General features: G+C 62.5%; 1 protein-coding gene across 2 annotated transcripts in view; it reads right to left on the bottom strand.

The window, feature by feature from the left end:
- Positions 1 to 1,187, bottom strand: part of SYNC (syncoilin, intermediate filament protein) — a 6,440-nt gene extending 5,253 nt beyond the window's left edge. For both annotated transcript variants that reach the window (XM_014946482.1, XM_014946483.1), the window contains exon 1: positions 1,094 to 1,187. The gene's annotated coding sequence lies outside the window, so the exon portion shown is untranslated. The remainder of the gene's footprint in view (positions 1 to 1,093) is intronic.
- Positions 1,188 to 6,452: the final 5,265 nt, after the last annotated feature.

Raw genomic sequence — 6,452 nt, 5'->3', positions numbered from 1 at the left:
GGGGGCTCTTTCCCAGGAGCTGCGGGGTCCCCACTTCCCAGGGCTGGGGGACGGGATGGGGACAGTGTGGGGACACGGGTGGTGTCCCCTGGGGCTGCCTGGGGTCTGCCTCTGACACGGGGGCTGGAAGGGGGAACGCTGGAGGACGCAGCACATGGCTGCCAAACGCTGCGGCCTCATCCTGTTCGCGGGGCGGGGTGCTGGCAGCCCGGTGATGCACTCCCCTCCGTATTTACTAAAATATATGAATGTATTACATGCCAATAACTCAGGGGTCTTTAGACGCCGCAGGCTGGCCCCGCAAACACCCCTGTAACGGCAGAGCGCAGCCGCCACTTCCCCTTCCACCCCCAACCCCCTCCCTGCTTCCCTCTCCCCTCTGTTTTAGGGATGGAGATGGGGACATCGTGCTCTGCAAAGCCCGGTGATGGCCGTGGTCACACTCCCGGATGCCCAGCAGGGACACTGCCCTCGCTGCCACCCTCGCTGCCCACAGATGTGGTTTTCCACCCCTGCTCAACCCGCCATCCCCGCAGCTCCGCTTTCCGGCAGCGCCCATCCCCATCCTCCCCACCCCACAGCACCCTAAACCGGCCCCTCAGCGGCTGTATCATTAGCATATATTTATATAAAATACATATTTTAGATCTATTGCCACCTTGGCATGGGTGCAACAGCCCAGGGAGGTGGCACGGCCAGTGGCCACATCTCCTGGTGGCCCCCTATGGTCTTAGAGAATCACAGAATCACAGAATCCCATGGGGTTGGAAGGGACCTCTGGGGATCATCTCCCCCAACCCCCTGCCAGAGCAGGGCCACCCAGAGCAGGTCCCACAGGAACGTGTCCAGGTGGGTTTGAATGTCTCCAGAGAAGGAGACTCCACCACCTCCCTGGGCAGCCTCTGCCAGGGCTCTGCCACCCTCACGGGAAAGAAGTTCCTCCTCATGTTGAGATGGAACTTCTTATGTTCAAGTTTGTGCCTCCTTCCTCTTGTCCTGTCCCTGGGCACCACTGAAAAAAGACCAGCCCCATCCTCCTGACACCCACCCTTTCAGTATTTATAAGTGTTGTCTCAGAGCCAAGTGACCCTACCTCTGCCAAGGGCCCGATCCTGCTGCTGCCGGGGCTCAGGAAGTCACCACTCACTGCTCAGGAAGTCGCTGGTTTACGTGTGCCCCAAAATCTCTTGCACCATCGCCCAGTGCCACCCCGTCCCCGCGTCACCGCCACCGTCACCACCACCTTGCCCGTGCCACGCTGGGCTGCTGAAATCAGGTTTAAAATAACTGCGCTTGTCCATCTCCCAGGAATAGAGCTTTAAAAGGAAAAGGGAGATTTGGGTGCTTTTTTTTTTTCGTTTCTTTTCTTTTTTTTTTTTGATCCTGTTGCTTTTTTCAGCACAACCCACCTTTTTTCTTTTTTTCTTCTCTTTTTTTTTTTTTTTTTTTTTTCCATGAAGCTCCTCTATTTGTGCCGGGGCTTTTGACTCAATAGGAGAGGAATGCTGTTAATTCGCCCAAGTCGCGTGTATAAATATCTATGCAGAGCCCAAACCGGCCGAGGGGTCTTCTCTGCGGGTCGTGCTGGGGGCTGGGTCCGAAAAACCCTTGGAGGGGCTGGAGGGGCTGGAGGGGCTGATGGCAGCGGCGCTGCCGAGCCCCGGCCGGGGTTTATCTGATGGGCTGCCAAGGGCAGGGTGGGGATTGAAGAGGCTCAGCTGTTCCCAGCTCGGTAAGAGGATACCCCGGCCCCGGCGCGGGGCTGTTTTGTGGATATAACCAGGCAACGGCTGGCTCGGGTGTCGGTGGCCGGACCCTGAGGCGCTCGGCGGAGCCCGGCCGGCCGTGGGCAAGCGTTGGGTCCGGCCGGCGCGGGGAGACGCCGTCGCCTGCAAACCACTGTGGACTTTGCTCCGGTAAACAGAGCCAGCGGGGAGTTATCGGCGGCGCTGCCGGAGGGGAAAGCAAAAGGCAGGAGAGGGTTGGTGAGAGGAAATGTTCCGGCTGGTGGGATAAATGGCGGCGGCCACGGTCTCTGCCCTGCCTCGGTGTCCCCCGGCACGGAGCCGGCCGGAGGCTGAAGGGGGCCGTGGGCCACTTTGCCTCCCCTCCGATGGCCTGGTGCTGGGGCTGCCGTCCCCCTTCCGGGTGGATTTTTCCACGTCACACACGGCAGACCTGCCCCGAGGGCAGGGATGGAGCGGGCACCTCAGCCTCACCACCATCTTGGCACGGCCACCCTGGCACCGCCGCGGCAGCGTGGGGGCTCTGTCCCCCCACAATGTTTAAGGACAGGCTTGAGGTACCAGGGATGTTCTTCCAAATTTGGGGGTTCCTTGGCCAGAGGCTCCAGCAGCACTGGGGGCCACCCAGGCTGCCCCAAACCCCAGCACCGATGGGATTTGGCAGCAGTGAACCCATGCCATGCTGCCAGCCCCGTGCCCTCCGCACGCGTCTCACCGCGGTGTTTGCCAAGGGGGGTCCGCATCCGTCCCCCCCGTCCCCCCCCCAGGAGCTGCAATCTGACCTCAGGGGGAAAGTGTGATTCATGGCTGGAGCCGGGAGCGCTTCCAGGGACGGATCCTGGCTCGGAGGGTGGTGGCACCGTGTGCCCGCTCCTGCCCTGCCTTCCCAAGGTGACCCCTTCGCCCCGGGAGGGTGGGGGGTCCCTGGATGAAGCCGAAGTGGCCGTGGCTGCATGGAGATGGCACCTGGCAGCATTCATCCGAGCTTGGGGGATTGGATGCCACTGGCCATTTGGAAACAGCTTCTCCTCCTGCCTCAGTTTCCCCAGCTGAGAGCTGGGGGGGGTCTCCCCTTGGTGCCCGCTGCCCGCTGTGATGCAGGGGTGCCAGGGGGGTGCTGCTGTGGGAGCCAGCACAGGGTGAGCACCACGGCCGAGTCCCAGGACCTGGCACTTGGGTGCCCATCACATGCACACCACGGGGATGCTGGACCCATCACAAAACTCCCTGGGCAAAGAGGCTCAGGAGGGATCCTGGGAGAGGGACACGAGGTGACCCAGCAGGACTGGGAGGAGGAGGAAGAGGAGGAAGAGAAATGCAGCGTGGGCATGTGCCCAGCTGGGGCAGAGATGAAAGAGGGAGGCCGAAGGCTCCGTCTGTCCTGCAGGGACCTTGGGAACTCCACGGGAATGGGGCCAGACCCTGCCCACAGGCCACAGGCGCCGGCGGCTCCGGCTTATCTGGGTGCTGGGTCCCGCTCTGCCCCACGGCGAGGGGGGACGAGGGAAGCGCCGTTCCTGCCATCGCTGCTCCCGAGGGAGACACCGGCCCAGCCAGGGGAGCGGAGCGGGGACTGATGGGGGGTCCGGCTACAGGGACCAAGCACTGGAGCCCCCACCAGTGTCCCCAGTTCCGCATTGTGGTCCTTTGGTTTTATCTTTGCTCAGCCCAGATACTGGGCTTCAAACACTTGAGTCAAGGCTGCCTGTCCCCCCGGCAGCCCCCCCCAGTGCCACAGGTTTACGTGTGCCCCAAGCAGCGCTCGGCCACGCTCCCACCATGGCGTGTGTGTGCGCACGTGTCCGTGTGTGTGTGAACACGTGTGTGCACAGCTCAGCGGCCACAAGCAGCCCCGTAACACACAGCCCGTGCAACAAGTGCCCCCCGTTCTGAGCCGCCCCGTGGGCTCGTGCGATGGGGCTGCCAGGGGCCGATGTGGGGGGGTTGGGGACCTTTGAAGCAGCTGTGACAGACACCCCGTTTTGGTGACATCCCCTCCTCCCCCTGGCGTGGGCTATGCGTGACAGAGCTGTCCCTTCCCAGCACGAGGAAGCTGGGCAGGGAGGAACCACTGCTCTTTATTCATCCCCATCTCCACGTACAACAACGCAGCCGAGCCAGGACCCATTTGCATTTCCCCTTCCCGTGACATTTAGGGCCCAGGAACCCTTTTATAAAGCCCCTTTTTTTTAAAACAGCGAGTGCAGCGCTGCTTTTGAGCACGGCAGCAGCCAGTGCCCGCGTCCCAACGATCGCTGGCAGGGTCACTGCTGCCCCAGCGCCGCCGAGAGGGCTCCTCGCTGGGATTTTCCATATCCTGGGGCGAGCGATGGGGAGCAGCGGCTCCAGCTCCCATCCCCATGTGGGGGGGTTTTTGGAGTGAGTGGCTCCTTGGGGGTGCAGCAGGGTGGGAAGCAGCACCCCCAGGGCTCAGTGGGGCTGGGGTGGCTGCGGGAGGACCTTGTCCTGGCCACCCACGAGCGCCGGAAGTGTTAATGAGTAATGAGGGAGCAGCCATCCCTCCCGCTGCCCCGCGAGGGGAAGGAAGGGGGGGCAGAGGACGGGCTGAGCACACCCCAAGGTGGCTCCGAGCTCGTGCCTTCCCGGTGCGAGGGGCAGGATCTTCGGCGGCTGCTGAAGCTTGTGATGCCGCAGCCCAGTGTGTTTTGGCACCCTTTGGCATCCATCACCCATGTTTGGGGTGTCACCTCCCAGGGCTCAGGCATGGGGTGGGGGGTGTCTCTGCCCCCCCTCCTGTCTGCCTCTGCCGTGGCCTCGCAGGGGCTGAGCTCCAGCCGCCTCCTCTCCCCGCGAGCGCCCGGCGTCCTTGTGACCATCTTGGCCGTGGAAGCGGAAAATGAGTTATCCAGCTGGGTACCCCGGCACGCTGCTGGTGCACGGGCTCTCTGGGGAGGGGGGTGAAGCTTTCTGGGGCTCTGCACGAAGGGCTGGTGCTTTAGGGAGGAGCCCCTGGACTGTCCTTCTCCACCAGGACCAGGACCGTAACGGAGAGAAAGTTGAGGATGACCTTCCTCTTCACCTTCCTCCTCTACTTTCCTCACCCATCTGATGAGAATTCTCCCCGGAGGGTAAGAGACACTCTCCCTCTCACTGTGATTATCTGGACAATGCCCCATAGCTCTGTGCAAATATATTTTTCAAACTGGTTCTTCTGCCATCTGAGGAGGGGCATGATGTGAAAACCAGGATCTTTTTTTGGAGGTTAATGACTCGGAAGCTGGAGCCGGCGGCGGAAAGTCAACACAAACGCCCTAATTGGGGATTAGCTTTTCCCCAGCTCACTTCACCTCGACATGGGTCAGCAAAGCCTCGGGGAGCAGTGGCGTCCTCAGCCCCTGCCCTGGGAAGGGTCCCTTCATGGTGGGAGTCAGGGGGGTGCCAGAAAATCACTGCCTGAGTGTTTCAGGCCTCGTTTAGGTCTCGAGTCCAGGTTCATGGTGGGAAGGGAGGGGAATGAGAGGCTGAGACACAAAAGCAGAGCAAGCCCCAGCCTTTCTGCAGGCATCACCCAGGATTTGGAGTGACATGCCTGTCCCTCATCGCCGGTACCACCGGACATCAGCAGGATGCTGGGGTTTGCTGGGGTTTGCCCGAATCCCATCGGAGACAGCAACGCACCGGGAAGCCCATGGGATGGACAGGCTTCTGGCTTTAGAAATTCTTCTAGTCATTTCCAGCGGTTGGCAAACTCCCCCGGGCACACGGCCAGGCCCTTGCCAGCCTCCGGGAAGGATGCGGCTCAAATGCAACGATGCAGCTTCAGGAAATGCATCCGCGCAGGGACCCAAACCCCACTGAGCCACAGAGCGGGGAAATACAGCAAAAAAAAATCCCAGCCCACCAGCTTTCTTGCCAGGCTGGTGGCCTCCGGCTTTGCCGCGTGTCCCGGCCACCGAACCTGCCCAGCGCTGGCGTGCGTCACCGCGCCGGCCCCGGGCTCTCCTGCATCCTGTTGTCCCCTCGCAGCCGGATCCTCACCCTGGGTGCTCCTGAGCAGCGCGGGCTCCTGGCAAACGGTGAAATCTTTTAGGAGAGGCGCTGCCGTGCCCGGGCAGGCTCCCCGCGCGCTCTGGGCTGCAGGCAGAGGCTGGCAGAGCCACGTCAAGCAGCTGAACACCCCCCCTCCACCCCCCCACCTTCCCCTGTCATTTCATTTTCAAGGAGCTGATTTATGATTAGCCACAAGAAGCAGCGTGGCCCGGGGTGTTTCACGGGAGGGTGTTGGTGGCCTCAGGTGTGCCCAGGTTGGCCGCTGTTGGGGAGCGCTGTGTCCCCCCCGGGTGCTGCCAGCGGCGGTGACAGGGTGAGCGTCACCCTCGGGCCCGTCAGGTGAGGAACCGGTGGTGGCTGCGGGGAGAGGGCAAGGGCAGGACACGGCCACCGGCTCCGGCTCCTCTCCCGGGGACAGGGACAGCCACCCCGGTGGCTCTGCAGGACACCCGGGGGGCGGGGGGGGCAGAAGGTGACGATGCTGTAATTCCTTGCTCTGGTCTCGCCGGGGCTGCTCTGTCCCGGTTCGCTCCTGGTGATGTTTCGGGGTGGGGGGGGGGAAATGGGGGGTCCCAAGGGGCGAGAGCAGCCCCCGGCTGTCCCCATGGCCTTGTCCCTGCAGGGTGCGGGTCCCGCGGGGACAAAGCCGGGACTCACCGGGGCGGGGAGAACAGCTTTTGCGGGGGGGACACGACA

This window comes from Calidris pugnax, unplaced genomic scaffold (assembly GCF_001431845.1).
Source record: "Calidris pugnax isolate Ruff unplaced genomic scaffold, ASM143184v1 scaffold113, whole genome shotgun sequence".
In the NCBI taxonomy this organism is placed as follows: Eukaryota; Metazoa; Chordata; class Aves; order Charadriiformes; family Scolopacidae; genus Calidris; species Calidris pugnax.
Note: the sequence above shows the minus strand (reverse complement) of the source record. Positions and strands in the feature narration are given on the sequence as shown.